This window comes from Mesoplodon bidens (genome assembly GCF_964165515.1).
Source record: "Mesoplodon bidens genome assembly, chromosome: 20".
Taxonomy (NCBI): Eukaryota; Metazoa; Chordata; class Mammalia; order Artiodactyla; family Ziphiidae; genus Mesoplodon; species Mesoplodon bidens.
The window spans coordinates 17,036,246-17,053,888 of record NC_138181.1 but is presented as its reverse complement, the minus strand read 5'-3'; the positions used below and the strand labels follow the sequence as shown (position 1 = coordinate 17,053,888).

The following is a 17,643-nucleotide window of genomic DNA, read 5'->3' as shown; positions in this document are numbered from 1 at the left end:
ATGTGATTGGTTACAACTTGACCATATTCACCAAGAACATTCAGTTTTCAGAGACTTGAAAAGGGATCAGTGTTTTCATTTGTGTGGTTTTAAAACTTCTTTGGGCAAGGATAAATTTCATCCTACTGACATTTCTGAACAATTTTGTGTGATTCTCATACCCCTGCGAAAAGATGAAAGCATCTGAGAGTATTTACCATGGCAGAAATACAGTTCAAAGCAGCTAGTAAACCATTCAGATAAATGGTGAATAGTTGTTCTCCTTATTAACAATGGATATAGGAGAAGGAAATGCTCATCAATTGTACCATGAGGGATTAAGAAGTGCTGTAAGGAAGAATTTCCTACCGAGAAAATTTTCACCCTGCTGGAAATCATGACTGTGGCTGGCCGTGGAGTCCTTCTCCAGGTCTCTGTAAGAGAAGTGTAGATTCTTGATGGTCTGAGATGGTTTAAGAAAACCCTAATGGAAAGTTAGAAGGAGTTCCTTCTGCACCACCATTGTGGATTCTGGCATGCTTTCTTCAGGCTCCTCTTTGCCAGATGAATATTTAAAGAACTTGAAGATGGCAAAGCTTCTTCTCTTGAGATGAGAGGCAGCTTCTCCTCCACTAATGATCTGAATTTAACACTGGATCACTCAGGGCCAGATTCATTTGCAAAATGTTTGCTCAGCTTTGATGCTCTAAAAGCCTCTCCAAAGCTAAGAAAACTCTTGAGAAATGGATTATCTATGCAGCTCTGCAGAGCTTGGTATCCGACATGGACTGTATTTAATCCCTTCCTAAGCATTAGCATTCTAAATTTATGAAAAATTTGTGACATCTATTAAGTATATTTCACACAGTTATGATCCTTTCTGACTCCAGTCATCTAGATGTCAGATTCCCATTCTTTCTGTGGGAATTGAAAACCCTGGTGAAGGCAGGTGGTAAAACTCAGAAACCCGGGCATGCTTTTTTCATTAAGCTCCTGGCTAATTTCTGATAAGATGTCACAGATTTAATCAGTTTTAGTTTAAACAGCAGCTTGAGAAAACTTATCTTCTTTTCCTTAGTTTTAGAAAAAAATCTTATAACTGAATTTTGACTACATTGAAGTGATAATTGCAAATATTTGCAATTATATATTGTAGACATTTGTGGAGTAGAAAATTCAGTATTTTCTTTAAAAGGAAATTGGGCATTTATTGAATATTAAACAAATTCAAGACAAATTCAAATTCTGAAAGATGGTTATGAATTCTATAAGTGTCTATTAATGAAAGTGAAAATGATTATTTGTTATCTAGGTCCTAGACTGGAGTAGAGAATTTCTGAAATGAAGTGTCATTGCAGGCCCTCCAATCAGCCTGCACCTATCTCTACATGTCTTGCAGTCAGCTCTGAGGCTTTCCCAGTGCTGTGTAATATTTAAGAGCATGACCGCAGTCATGAGACAGAGATGGTTTGGGATCTAAAGTTTACCAGTTATTAGTGGTGTGATAACGAAGGAGGTGGTTCTTCACATCCATCCTAGAGAATACTCTCTGTACAAACATTATAGTAAGAAATAGCCTGTAGTTAGTTAGGAATATAGACTAAAAGGAGCCTCCTTATCTTGAAAACTAAGCTAAAATCCGTCATCATATATTGTAAAAATTAAATAAGGTGATTTATATAAAGACATATAGTAAGTGCTCAAAGAAATATTATTTAAGAGAAAGTAAAAAGGCATTAGCTCAGTTGGTATCTGCTTTCACTAAGGAAACAAAACAAATAATATAAAATGTTAAGATGCAGCCAGAGGGCAACTTCCGGTCAGGCTCCTGTGAGATCACACCTTCAGTGAGTTAGGATTTTATTGCTCCTTGGGAACTCCACTGCCAAGTGGGATTCTGTCATTCTGGAATCCTAGGGATTCCTTTTCATCCTAGGAAAGTGACAGATATTACTAAAAAATTCACAGGAGGTAATAATGGTGATTACTACCAGAAAGTGAGATCCACGTTGGTCAGAAACATTTTTCTTTCACAAGTGGACAAAAAATACCTGTCACCTTCCCACCCCCATCCCTCCACATGCAGCTTCTTTCAAATACCTCCTTCCCACACACTCCATCAAACACAGTTTTCTCTCTGCTGAGGAGAAAACTCTGCACAGATCATGTGACCTCACCCCTCTTGCAGTCCCCTCCCCTCCTCCTGCCCAAAACTAATAGTATGGTGGCCAGTCGTTGGTAGGCTGGCCGGGAACTTTTGAGATGGGCTTCCTTGTTTGAAAAGATAAGATGCCATCTTTGGAGAATCTGACATAGAGGGAACAAAGCGATGAGTGAAGTTGAAAGTTTGTGATGCAGAGAGAGACCAAGATGGCCATCATGGGCAATGAGTTAAGCTGAAATTATCATCAATAAGTATGAATAAGTGTGATTTATAGCATTGAGATAGACGCTTTCTAATGCAGAGAAAGGACATTCAGAGTAGAAAATGAAAGAGTCATAGGGTATTGAGAAGAGAATGGAGTAGATTTCTGGGTACTTAGGGAGTGTCTGAATCCATGCAACTCTATACCTTTAGAGAGTATTATATTCTAATGCTTTTGTTTGAGGATAAGAAGGGAGGTCATAATTCTTTTGGAAAAGTCGAATTTGGAGTAGCTCCATGTTCTCCATTATAAAATCCACAAAGCCTCGTGGCTTAACAAAGATGCCAATGAAAGCAGTAGCTGCCCTTGTGTTTTAGTCATCCAAATATTTGTTCCTCAGTTCTCTTTTTTTTTCTTTAATGAATGTGAGTAAAGAGTAAGTATTTTCTAGAATGGTTATAAAAGGATGTTTTATTGGTTTATGTATTTTAAAATACGTATTAACTACCAATGATGTGTAATATCCTTTGCTAGGTCCAGTGTATGCAGTAGGGACCCATCTCATGTTAGGGAACAAAGAAGTAAACAGATCCTGCAGTATGGGATGTCACAGCTGTGTTGTTAATAAAGTGCTGTAGGAGCTCAGAGGAGGGGCATCTAACTGAAAGAGTGGCACTAGTGGGACAGAGAGGGTAAGGAAGTTTCCTCCAAGAATTACACCTGAGCAGACTCATGACCTGCCAGCAAACTCAGCCAGGTGAAGGGCAAAGGGAAGTGCTTATGTGAAACTCCAGGAAGAGAGAGAATGGGGTGTCTAGGAATTGCAGAAAATCTGTTCCTGGACCACAGGGTATGAGGATAGAAATGGTAGGAGATTTGTTGAGGGTTGGGGATGGGTTCAGAGGCAAGGATTGGGACATGTGAGCTGTTTTATGGCATATTTCGTGGTTTGGAGTTGATCCTTACAACGTAGGCATTTAAGTTCAAGGAAGATACTTCGTGTTTGAAATGGGGAGGTGGCGAAGTGGTCAGCCTGGAAAGATACTAAAAGAATAGAATTTACTGGACTTGGAAGACTCAGCATGGTATCCTGATTCCTGTACTGGTATCTCCGTGGGTTGAAGCAATGTGATACACAAGAGTAAGAGTAATTAGTTCTTATGAAGGAAATGTAAGTGACTTTGAGAAGTTGAGTCGATGGGTCTGTGGTATATACAGGTGGGAGGACTGAGTGGGTTGTAGGATACAAATATGTCTGGAAAATAGGAGAGAAATCCAAGATGAGACGATTTCAAGTCCCATCTCTGTAATAGCCATATTGTTGGGTTAACTTTATGCTATACAACATTATGCTATGCAACTAATTCAAGTTCTTTACACTTTCAAATCTATGAAAACAAATTAGGAATCATTCACCTTGTCTGTAGATTTAAGAGTCTGTATTTTAGCAAGTTGTATGATTCAGAAATCTAATGTTGCGTGGGTAAACAAAATCAATCCAGGTTCTGTCTTGGATTTAGAAATGTGGAACAATACTTTGCTTACCTTGCTTTAGTGCATAGCAGAGAGCTAGCTAAAATAGGTTAACACAAAAATGAAAACCCCTAAATCACAGTTAATTTGCCATAATATTTATTACTTATGTTCTGTGACATTCCTATGGATGCCGTACTAGTTGGATTGACTATGTAAATGATGCTCCGTAGTCACTGAGTATCCATATTTGGCCCAAAGTGTATGAGGGCATGTGCATTTCAGTTTGTTTACCTTGAATCTTCCAAGTTGAGCACAATGTTTAGTAGTTATATGTTTTACAAACATATGTTGAATGAGTGAATGAATAAATGAATGAAGTATTTTCACTAGTAACCATAGGTAGAGGATAAAACTAATAAGAAAAGCCCTCAGGAACTCTGGATTGAGCTCAGCTCCACACACGGGATCACTTGGCTGCTCGGCTTTGTGTAATAATTGCAGCACTAGAATTGAACTGAACAACCAGGATGAGGGGGTCATGTTTTGGGGATCAAACTTCTTTTCATCATGTAAGCTACTGGGTGGCCTCTGACATGATGTGTTTAGTTATCAAACATGTCAGCTAATACCATGGAGAGAGCACATGTATTAAAAGTGACAGACATAACAAGGGTCAGGGATTAAAGGTGAATTGAAAAGGGCTTTTTACTGCATCGTGTTGTTATAACAGTTTCTGTAGGTGGGATACAAGAGTAGAAAAGAATGATGAGGAGTCATGGTGGGCAGTGGTTTCCTTTCTCAGGCTGCTCAGGAATTTTTTTTCCCCATCAAGCTAAATTTTCTTTAAACTCTGTGACGATTACTACATCTATGTTTTTTGTGGGGCAACACAAACACATTTAAAACTATTACCAGTTCTTTATCACTAACTTTCATCTATCTAATTTTTATTGGTTATTTTTTCTGATTGTAAGTAGTATAGATGTATTATGACAAAGGAATGAAAGAATGAATAAAACGCTAATATCAAAAGTTAAAATGCTTTGTATTAGAGCACCTTGACCATGTGTACTGTATGTTCCTCCATTTAAATGTGAAGATAGTGTTTTATCTCTTGATAAGACATAAAGAACTGTTGGAAGCCTTCCTTTGCCTGACCACAATGTTGGATACTATGATATATACAGAAATTTCCAAGGTAGCTATGAAAATAATGGAGAGACATGGGAAAAATCTAATGGCATTACTCTGTGTCCAGCCGTCTGATAAAATGCCACACTGTGCTGCAGTGGTAATCAGAGCATAGAATATGACCGAGTTCTTTGAGGACAGTGGTCAGTGTCTTTATCTTTGGATCCCCAAGGGTGTTGCCAAAATTTTCAGCTAGCACATTGAATGAATGAATGATGACTGAATAAAGGGTCAATTGCATGTGACAGTAAATGCAGTAAGAGTCAGTCAAGGGGGAGATGGGTGTGGCCTGTAACCATTAACAGAAGCTTTAAGTCCCTGGCTACAGAAATACATCAATTAATAATATATTATTTTTAAAAGCATTGAGATAATCATACTTGGAAGTTGTGAGCAAAACCAGAGAAAAGTTGACCACGTTCTGAAAGTTCCATTCTATCCTCTGAGTTATCTGTTGGCTATGGTGTTAGGACTGTTGCTGTCTTATAGGTCAAGTGCTACACAGTAGCAATTCACTGGGTAACTCAGGCAGAAAGTAATCAGAAGCACTCTGATATATCAAGGAATTGGCATCACCTACCCTGTCTTTCTTTGTGTCTTTGGTATAATCTCTGTCTCAGGTAGACCTTCAGATGTTTACTGATTCAAAAGCACCCATTTCTCTTGCAAAGCAGATGTATTGCTAAAAGCAGCCTCAATGTCCATGTTTTGTTCCAGCTTGCTGGAATGTTGTTATTCTTCCTCAAAAGTTTAGGAATAAAGACACTATCCATGATAGTTTTGAGGTGAATAGTTTTGTGTGTAACATTTGAGGAGAAAAATATTTTTCTACATACAATATATTTCAATGTCTAGTTACTATGCCAAGTGCAAGAATTTCCTGTTTGTCACTGGTCAGCTCCATTCAAAATTAAGTAATTTCCCCCAGGGCATCAGTATAATAGATCTATCATTATAAAAGATCTGTGCTTAAGGGTCTTGACTAAGCTCCCTCCCCACTCTACTTCTTCATATGCAATTCCATTGAAAATCTAGCTGCTGTTTTAGAGATTCCAGTAAGGCAAAGCATTTCTCAGAAGACAAATATGGAAGAACCAAAGTTACTGTAACCACTTTTGGCAAATTGTATAATCTGAGTCCATATTTTTCTCTTCCCTCCCTTTCCCTTTGTCACAAAGTCCCTGGGAAGGCATACTACATAATTTCACACATTTTCTTACTTTGGATAGCTGTGTAATTGGCTGTTTTAAAATAATACTTCAAAAAAATAAATAAAATAAATAAAATAAAATAATACTTCTTCCTTATATCTTTTAACTCACAGGTATAATCAGAGAATGGAAAACTTGCTTGGGCACTGACTACCCAGATAGACCCTACATGGTGGTATTTTCCTTGGTGACATGACACAGGGTCATATTCCCCCAGGACTACAGGCTGAGAGTTGTGATTTTTGTTAGCAGACTAGGTAAGGTTGGTTCCATTCAGAATGAGATTCATGTTAACACAGCTTATGTACTGTATTAAATGTAAACCAGAATGCCAAGGTTTTGATTTCCAACGATCAGTATAACTGTTACATAGGCTATGGTGCTTCAGTCAACAGTGGTTCACAGAATCCTCTCCCTGTAGATGAGCAGTATGGGAATCTAAATTATAATCAGAATGCCAGCTTATCAATTTATAAAGAGAAATGCATCTGTCTGATGAGAACATCACTTGAGTTGGCCTGACAAATGCATTCTCTCCCTATACGTTAGGGACGTAGGGTGCCAAGCTTCCTGAAAATTGCTAGACAGTATGGATTCAAGACAGTGGGAATGAGTTGATCTTCCAACTGAGATGGTTTTAACACTCACCCCTCTACCAGGCTGGCCTTGCCAAGAAAACTACTGTGTTACTCCCTAAACCGAAGTGAACATCCAATGTTTGTTTTCTTCCTTTTGTTTTCCTATGCTTTTGTTGACCAACTTCCTCTCTCCAAAAGAAAAGGGGGTGGGGCATGATACAACTGTTTGGGCTTTGGTCTACCAGAGTATCAGTTCATCCAATCTCAATCACATTGCAGCCCTGCAGCCCTAAGCTCACTTCTGTATAATCTTTATAGGCATTTGGGGGGTATTGCCAAATGCTCAAATCAAACATGTATAGTTTATTGGTCTAACTCTACATTTGTTTAATCGTATCCTTTATTTTCAAATCGTGGAAATCAACTCATTGCAGCTCCCCACCCCCGGCATTGAAAACACTTCTGTTTCTTCGCTTCATTTCCCAAAATGGCAAAAGAAGTAGGATTGTGAGACCCAGGGGAAATAATATTATTCTTTGCCCATGATATTTAATGCGGGTTAAAATGAAAATAAGCCTTGTTTTGAAAAAATTTAAAAAAGAAATCCCAAAGGAGTAAAAAGTAGACTCTCCTTTTTTGGTGATAATAAACAGGTTCTGAGATGACTTGGGAGGATGAGGATACTTTTAGCAGAAATGAATAGACTACTTCCAGGAGGTGTTAGAAGTCATTCGTGGGATGGTTGCAGAGTCTTCTGCTATCTCCTAAAACAACTGGAGATATACCAAGCATCAGCCAATATAGTTTCCGTGTACCCAGCTCCAAAGATGTCAGCTTCTTCAAAATAAAGATGGCAAAAATCAGAATAATCGCATGTTATCTTTGCCCCATGACCAAATCTGATCGATGTGTTTTCCTAATCCAATATGACATGTACTTAGTACTTGGGACAGTAGATCTCTTTAAAGAAAGAGTGTGTTGATATGCAATGATTAAGATAATCTGGAGTTCTGAAACTGTATCTACATAATGACATTGTACTTGACCAGTTATTGATTTTCTTTTCCCATTTATTTTGTATTGAGCCCTACAGTGGGAAATGGCCTGATGCTTTATACCGAGTCCTGCATGTTTGAACTTCACAAAGGTTCAAAGGTTTGCACATGGCCTGGAACGGTAAACATTTGTCCTAAAGTCATCCTTCAGCTTCTGACTAGGCTTGTGATTTAATCGCCACCTCATTAATATGGGCCACTGGGTGTGAATCTGTCAAAACAAGATACATCAGGAGGACTGAGTGAGATGTTTTATGGTTAGAGACCCTTACCACTCCCCACCCGGCCCCTCTGTGTTTGTTAAACTTCTAACTTCAAGAGACTGGTTTGGTAAACATTCCCTGTCCTCTAGGTTATTGGGTTAAGTATCAGCTCAGTCTTTTTGAACTTTTCACTTTTTCTGTGTGATTATAAGCTAAGTACTTCATTCTAAAACTAAAAGTCTATGAAGATAAAGGACCTTATTGAAATAGTGAACTAAGCAAAATATTTTTACAGTTCCTCCCCTTGCCTTTTTGGGCTGTTTATCCTCCTTTTGTGAATGCCACCTAATCCTTAGGTTCCCAGTATTTATATCTTTTATAAATTTTGCATTAAAAAAATAAAGAACATAGGTAAGGACTATATTTAATCCAGGTTATTTAATTGCTCATGGTGAAATATGATAGAAAAAGAAGAAAAACTTCAGGTACTGAAAACTGTAACTCAAGAGAAATGCCTACATATATAGGATATATATGATAAACATAAATTTCTATATATCCCCATATAGAAAAGTTATACACAGCCTATAAAATAAATAAGGATCCCACTTTATACTAGTATCTGGTAAAATTAATGTGTTGCACATAAAAAAACTTTCAGTGTACTCAATAATTACTATGAAAGGTATTATCGACACAAGTACTTATTATCAAAGTATTACATGCCAGTTCACACGCTAAGTAGTATCCAAGTTCTGCTGATGAGAAACAAGAGTGTCCTGCTCCACCCTCCGCATTCCATTCTTACTCCCTAGAGACATTTTTGAAATTTATTTTGAAATTCTTACTGATTGTTATTTTAGGCAATTTGGTAGAGAGCTCAGTAATCTTTTGACTGACCAGATTGAGACCGTTCACTCTGTAATTTGAAAGATGGATTTTTGCTCACTTGTACTTCACCTTTCCTTTATTAATATTTTTTCGCCTTATATGAATGCAACTGTAAGATAATTGTAAGCTTTAAGTAGAATCTTAAAACTGTTTTCTTATTCAGATCGTTTGCAACACTCTCTTTATTCCCTACAAGCTACAACGGGAGCCTTAGTCCGACACATTTTCCCCAACTTTTTCTCTCTCCTTTCAGGTCCTAATTCTGTCAATCACTCTTTTTCTTGTTGATATTTTCACTTTACATTAAAAATGTATTTTTTAACCAAGTCTTTGCCCAAAGGTTAACTTTAAATGTAGAACAGTAAACAGTATTAACATTATTATGACCACATAAATGTCATTTAGTGTTAGGTCAACAAATGTGATAGGATTACATTTTTTTGAGTCCAAGGTCATGACCCCTAGTCCACTGTAAAGAAAAGATTCGTAACATTGAAGTTGAAGTCACTGATTTTGTTCTGACACTGTCACTTGCTTAAAATTAAGCCTCATTTATTTTTTTAAAAAATTATTTATTTATTTATTTATGGCTGCGTTGTGTCTTTGTTGCTGCGCGTGGGCTTTCTCTAGTTGCAGCGAGCCGGGGCTACTCTTCATTGCAGTGCATGGGCTTCTCATTGCGGTGGCTTCTCTTGTTGCCCACCATGGGCTCTAGGAGTGTGGGCTTCAGTAGTTGCAGCACGCAGTCTCAGTAGTTGTGGCTTGTGGGCTCTAGAGCTCAGGCTCAGTAGTTGTGGCGCACCGGCTTAGTTGCTCCGCAGCATGTGGGATCTTCCCAGACCAGGGCTCGAACTCATGTTCCCTGAATTGGCAGGTGGATTCTTAACACTGCGCCACCAGGGAAGCCCTTAAGCCTCATTTATTATTCTGTTTTCCTTTGTCAGACCCTCATATATTTTTTACTCTCCATCATATCATCTAATCTGTTTTCTCTGCCCTCCGTCACACCCATGAATCTCCTTCCCAGAGTCCCCCTCTTTCCTGCTCCATCCTGGACTCCCAGCTCCTAGACCTGTTGCACATCCTGGGTTTCATATTGTTCTTCTTGGTTAAATCTGCTATTTCAGTATCTACCTATTCCTTGGCTTATCCTCTCATTTTATTATAATGCATCATCATAAAGTAACTCCTAAGAAAAAGACTAGGGGAGGTAAATATCCTGGTTCTTGCACACACTCATATTTGCATGATACTTTGGCTGAGTATAGAATTTTAGGTTGTAAAGAGCTTTTCTTTTGAACATTGTTGATGTTCATGAGAACTCGGGTACCAGGCAGAGTCTAATGCCTCCTATTTTTCTCTGAAAACTTTTAGGATCATCTCAGTATTTTAGGTGTTTATATGTTTTTAGTGACATACTTGAGGCTCTTTTTTCATTTAGGATATTCACTCCGTGAGGTTTCTTTGTAAATGCATGGCTTCCTTCAGCTAAGTGATTTTTGTTTCTATCATTTCTTTAATCATTGCTCTCCTCCATTTTCATTCTTTTCTTTCTGTGGCTCGTAGTACTTGGATATTAGACCTTCCAGATGTATCATCTCATAATTTCTGCCTTTATTCATTAGTCTATATCTGTGAGCACCCCTTGGCTGTATCTTTAGGCTTTCTACTGTACTCATTTATTTCAGTGACCATGTTTTAGTTTCTAAGTATGCTTTCTTGTTCTCTATTTTAATTATTCTCTTTTGAAAAAGTTCTGTTTTTACTTTTTGGTTGTAATGGCTTCTCCAGTTTGTCTAAGTTTATCAGAGGTGGGTTTTTTTTTTTCCTGTTTCTTACATTATCTGTGTTTTCCAGCCTGCCTATCTTAGTATTTACCCATAATGCTGTTGGATGGCCTAATATCGTGGTGTGCTTGATTGCCTGATTAGTAAAGGAAAATATAGCTGACTATTGTGGCTTTCTTTTGCTCTTATAGAACTGTTTATCCTTAAAATTTCTATCCTGAGTGGAAATTCTGGGATTAAAAGACAGAGGGGAGGGTGATCAGGTGCCACATTTGAGTAAAGAGGTATGATTTGGTATCAGTGGGTCTCCAGCATAAGAGAATGAGAAAGTTGTTATTCTCAGATGCCAACATCTAACGAAAACCTTGTCTTTCTCCTCAGAGTTTGTTCAGTTATTTTAGAGAAGCGCTGTCTATAATTTTTCTTTTATCTTGTTTTGGATTTTGATTTTGGGTTATTATTTTATTATTAGTAGTAGTAGTTGTAGTCCTATTAGTAGTATTTTATTATTTTCTTGGGATTAATTCAGCTGTTTGTTTCCTGGGATGCAGAATGGATGAAATGTAGTGAGGAAGAGAACAGTATACACAGCTGTTTCATATACAAAAGTTACGTTGGGTTCTGTTTTCAGTTACACCTTTCATTTCTTACACCCCCTGAGTTTCCTGTGTAGGCATGCCCCACCAACTCTTGGTTGACTTACAGCATATTTTGGACTGTGGCTTCCTCTGCCTGTTCTTAATCATAGTCCCTTGTCGTCTTCTGCCTGCATCACCATCATGACAGTGCTCACTCTTCTTTGCTGTTATGCATTTACTCCTTTTTGTCCTATTATGTTGTATAAATAATATGTCCACATATAATAGTTATATAAATCGATGAATAACTTTAATATATAAATATTTAGTAGAATCTATGAAAGGTAGAGGCAAATGTACTGTCTTCCTGAATTACAGTAACTACATAACTAAATCATCACTGAATCGATAAATGAATGGATGGATTTTGAATCTTTGGACTGTGGTTTGTTTGTTTGTTTGTTTTTGGTCTTGCTTTGTTTGGGGTTATTTTAGGATGTAAAATACTTTCTTTAAAGCACCAGACCTATGGCCAATTATTAACATACTTACCTCTGATATCATATTACTTCTGAGTATGCAGTACACTCCTGATCTCTGGGATTTCTCTTGCCGGAAATATCTATTTTTCAATATATCATTTTGCGATCACATTTGTTTCTAAACTTTCTTTACTTACCTAATATGTACACATTTCCCCCAAGACACAACAGCTAGCTACAGACAAGTGCAGACTTGATCCCTTTTTCCTATGATCCGTAAAAATAGAACTTAGCCCTTACATTGGTTTGTCACATACAGTGTTGCATACCATATACTCTTTCAGTGGCAATGTTTTAAAGCAAGCACTGTAGGTGACCATGAATTTAAGCACTCTGAAGCTCCCAGTCATCTGCTATTCACTTTCTTATTTTTTTTCTCCTCTCACAACTAGGAAAATCACATTTCAGTGCATTTGATTTTGGTGAATGCACACAGATAGGCAGGAAAAGGGAAGAGGCATAGTAAGTAGCTGTTGGCCAGGCGAACTTTTGAAAGAGTCTTGCTCTATAGAAGACGGTATAGAAAATGCCCCTGTCACTGGTGTGACATATGTTGTGTCATATTAAAATGTAAGTCACAGGGAGAAATGGTAAAAATAAAATCTAGCCAAACAGAAGCAGGAGGAGGTTCCAGAAGAGAGAACAGAGTTTCTGAGAGTGAGATTACATGACAGACATACGAGTATCCAAGAGATTGTTGAAATTCAGAAAGCCTCTTAGCCAGGTGTGGTGCGCAGAGAATCTCCTCAGTTCATGCACTTCTGAAGCATGCCAGTTGGAAGAAGAGCATGCTGTAGTAGACAGTTTTATTGTGTTTGGCTCAGTGACCTTTCAAAAGGGAAAGGTCCTTTCTGAGATATTCCAGTCCACTCATGCGTCCGCGATAGAATTTGCTTGGCAGGAGGTGTGCACATCACACCAGACCTTCCCTCAGAACAGAGCCTGCTTAATTGTCTGAAGAAAGGTGCTTCAGGGGTATTGTTCCGATGCAGCAGAAGAGATGTCCCCTGGGTTTGTCTTGCTACTGAGTGGATAAAATCTTTGAGGTTTTGAAAAGTGTATTAAGAAATACATCTGCAGACCTCAAATGTGGAAGGAACTAGTTTTGTCTAGTTTTATACAAACTTCTAGCCTTATGTGCAGAGAGCTGTTTGGAGGCTCTGCTGCTTCGTACAGTCTGACAGCCTCGTGGAAGGTTCAGTAAATGGTTATTGCCTGGATAAGTGAGGGCTCTTTCTATAGAGCTCGAGTCTATCATAGAGAGAGAAATGCCTTTTTTTTTTTTTCAGGTGTTTCTCTCAAGTATCTGTTTTCTCCTCTTCTGGCCCAGGGGAGACACATGCCATTCATCCATTTAGCAAACATTTCCTTAGGGGCTATTCTTTGTCAATTCTGGGGTGCTACTCCTTGTAGAGGGATCCGTTCTAGGGCTGCTTGCTCTGTGGAGCCTCCCTGCCCTGCCCTGGTGCACTGGCTGCTTTCCTTGCCCTTCCACTGCTGTTGTTCTTCTGACACACCTCTTTTATGCTACCTTTCATGTGATTTCTTTTGGATGCCTGATTCCCTGAGGGCTGGAGTCATGACTCTCTCCTAGCATTCCTAGCACCTGGCAGAGCCTGGCGCATAGCAGTTGGCCAATAAAAGTTTGTCAAATATATGATTGCCAAATGAAACATAAGCTCTGTCTAGAGATGGCTATAAATATCAATTCATTGGGCTTCCCTGGTGGCTCAGTGGTTAAAAAAGACCTGCCAATGCAGGGGACACGGGTTCGAGCCCTGGTCTGGGAAGATCCCTCATGCCGCGGAGCAACTAAGCCTGTGCGCCACAACTACTGAGCCTGCGCTCTAGAGCCCACAAGCCACAACTACTGAGCCCACGTGCCACAACTACTGAGCCCGCATGCCACAACTACGGAGGCCCACTCGCCTAGAGCCCGTGCTCCGCAACAAGAGAAGCCACCGCGATGAGAAACCTGCGCACGGCAACGAAGAGGAGCCCTCACTCACCGCAACTAGAGAAAGCCCGCATGCATCAACGAAGACCCAACACAGCCAAAAATAAATAAATAAATAAATTTAAAAATATATCAATTCATTGACCAACGTATCAGAAATATCAGGGTGTGGAGTTACGATTTGAACTCCAATAGCTTGACTCCAGAGTCCATGGTCTTAACACTTTTCTACACTGTCTCCACGTAAGTAAATATCGTGGTGTGATAAGTGTTTATAGCCACTGGCATGGGAGAAAGAACACTGGCTTATAAAGTCTGTTCAGAAACGTGCTGATGTAGGCAGTATTGAAAAAGTCATTTATCATCTCTGATCCTCAGTTTACTCATTTCTAAAACTGAGGGTGTTATATTGGATGATCTTATAAAATTCATGATATCTCTAGAATGCTCTAATTCTCTATCCAGTGGTCCATATTGGAATGTAGATTGTGTGTGCTCTAAGAGATGAGAGAAAAAAAAAAAAAAAAGCCAGGCAGGACATGAGTCAGGAAGATACAAGAGATGTTCTGGAGGTGACAGAGACAGATTAAACAATGAACGGTGGGTAAAACTTGTATAAATGAAGAGGCAGAATGAAAACTAGCTTTGGGTGGAGGCAGACAGAGGATCAAAAGAATGCTGGGACCCTCTTTAGAAATAGGGACTCTGGACGTTGAGTAAATTCCCAGAGGACAGAAACGGAGCATTCCTGTCTAAGGTCCGTGAGTTGGTACATAATGTGGAAACACATGGAGTAGATAGGGTACCACTCTATAAAAAATGACACACAAAACAAGGAGTGATACTGATCATGGATCTACGGAAAAATATCCTCAAACTCATCAACTACTTTTAATCTTAACTACGCATTTTAAGTTATTTTAGACATTACATATGAACTTTAAAATACAGATATTCCTAAATAGTATGAATGACTTTGTTTTTGTGCAAACAATGAAGCAATATGGTTGGGCGCTGTTTTTTTCATCCATATCAACCACGGGAAGGCTAAAGTTCAGTCTTACTCTTTATGCAGCACATTTTCATTCATTTGGATGAAGAATAAACGAAAAGTCTGATTTTTAAAAGTAATTTTGTTACTTTTCATTTTATTCTAACCAGTTAAAAACATTAAAGATTTCAACTGATGGGCATTACAAAACTTCCAAAGCAAGGACGATTTACGATGTATTTGTTTACTTGTGTTTTCTTTTGGGAATCATAAGGTTCCAGAAAAGCAAAGATAAACTTTCTAAGCATAAAAGCAACTAGTATGGCACATGTAATAACTTAAACTAGGCTAAACACATGCATTCACTCCCGTAAACTGTTTGCTTCTCATCGGTTCCTAGACTGTGTATTTTAATCTAGAAAAATGTAATTTGTACTTAATATGTGAATTAATTATATATAAATAAGTATTTCTGATGGTTAAATAGACTGCTCTCACGGGCTTATACTTATGTTATTTGCATCTAACCAGTCACAGAGTGACGTAATGAATAATAATACATCCTGTTGGTGATTAGAAAGACCTTGATTAAGCTTCTGTCTTCCTATGTGCTCCCTGTGTTACCTTGAGAAAGTTGCTCAACTTTCTGAGGCTCAGTTTCCTTATATGGAAAAAAGGAATAGTTAATAATAATATTTGCTTTTGGATTTGTTGTGAAGACAACAGGTGAATGTTATAAACGTATGGTTTGTATGTTGTAAGTAGTGGGTGTTCAATAAATAAAATTCTTTGCATTATTATTACTTATTATAAAATGAGTCACTAAATTAAAGGTAAGTGTAAGTCTGTTCTGGTTTATAGCATCTTTAACTCCATGTGTTTTGCTGTTAATGCACTGTTTTAAGTGACAAAGCAGCAAATAAGCAGACAAAGATTGCAAATAACATGGGGGCCAGAACTTGGGTTCTAAAGCTATTAAAATGGTTGTATGATCCTAGCAGGACAATCAAATGCACGTGGAAAAGTGATCAAAAATAGTTGTAAGATTGAACTATAATTATATAATGTGATCTGCCTCAGTAGTTCCACCCTCTGGACTTTGGAGTTTCTGAAAATGATCTCTGAATCTATATGTACATATATTATTTTGTCAATCAACAGTTATTAAAGTATCTCTGCTCTCATTAAAGTTATTACTATTCCAAAGGGACCTACAGTTTGATCCAAAAAAATTTAAGGACAGATTTCCTATATTAGACCTGTGAGATTAGCTAAAATTGTTCACATCCATTATTTCATCATCACTGAGAATTGTCCTATGAGATTCAGCAACCCTTGGTCAAAATTCAGCTCCATAGTACATGGATTAGAATAGACCAGTGTCAAATTATGTCCATGTCATGAAAGAATGGCCTTCTAGAATACACGCTCTAATTATGCCAGTGTATCCTTTCTCATCTGCCTCTTAGGTTGCCACAATTTTCTCTAGTAACATCCTGATTTGTAGGTGACAGCCCCATGCAGATGAGAAGTTCCAGTTCACTTTTGGGCTACCTCCTAAATGTAGTACCTTGATTAATCTTAAAATTCTTCTATTTTTCAGTTGAAAGAAATAAACCACATTTCTGGAAAATTAGGAAGGTATATGAAAAATGTTGTGAGCCCTGTACTGACTTTGGGCTCTAAGGAAGAGAATTTGAGACAATTTTATTGAGATACCTGGATACTTGTGTACTTTCACTTTCTTCAGAAATTATCAGTCTGTTCAAGATGACACATGACAGGTGAAGTCTTCCTGTCTTACTACTCAAGGGCTCATCATGCTGAGAACTCAGCAGTCATTTTCTGTCCCTTATGGGGCCTGTGTGACCTTGGGACGTGCATGAATCTCTCTGGGTCTGTTAATCACAGGATAGAGATGACACCTGGCTCTGAGTTGTATGTGACAGAAGAGAGGTGTTTGGTGTCTTCTACCAATTTTGGAAGGTACTGATGAAGTGGCCATTCCTTTCCTCTCTCACCACTTGATTGCATGCCATTCTAAATGATTGATTCCAATTATTCTTTAGATCTCGCTAGAAGAATTCTGCTAGTCCTTCATTCTGGTTCTGTCTTTATACTTAACACAGACACAGTTCTCATTAGTTTTATCAAAGTCATTTGATAATCTCTTTAATGGAAAATCCCCGACTACAGTTGCATTCTTTTGGCAATCCTCAAGGATTGAAATTGCTCTAATTTTGTGGTATGTACTGTGAATCAGGCTGAGATGAAATCCCTCGAGGACAATCTTTTGAATTTCCCTTTATTGAATTCCTGGGGAAGAAAGACTATGTGTGAGCAAAGTGGGGAAATGTGCAGCATTAAACGTAATGAAAGCTATGCTTTTTGGCTTTTTTTTTTTTTTTTTTTTTTTTTTGCGGTACGCGGGCCTCACTGTTGTGGCCTCTCCCGTTGCGGAGCACAGGCTCCGGACGCGCAGGCTCAGAGGCCACGGCTCACAGGCCCAGCCGCTCCGTGGCATGTGGGATCTTCCTGGACCGGGGCACGAACCCGTGTCCCCTGCACCAGCAGGCGGACTCTCAACCACTGCGCCACCAGGGAAGCCCCTTTTTGGCATTTTTTAATAGACCACTGTAAAAATGTAAATGTTCTTTAATTATTTTTAGTTGTTAGACTCATATTTCTTCCAAATGTAATTCTAGGCTGAGATGACCAAAAGATGGCCATATTTACATTGATTACCATCACTTACATTTTTTTCACTTGATTAAGAGCATCAGAGGTGAAAACAGAATTATATAGGCTTCATCGCATATCACCGAGGTCTGAAACGAT

The 17,643-nt window shown here is 38.4% G+C and overlaps 1 protein-coding gene across 1 annotated transcript in view; it reads left to right on the top strand.

The window, feature by feature from the left end:
• Nucleotides 1–17,643, top strand: part of NRG1 (neuregulin 1) — a gene marked incomplete at its 5' end in the record, with an annotated part of 1,032,208 nt that overhangs the window by 370,189 nt on the left and 644,376 nt on the right. The gene's annotated exons all lie outside the window — the stretch shown is intronic.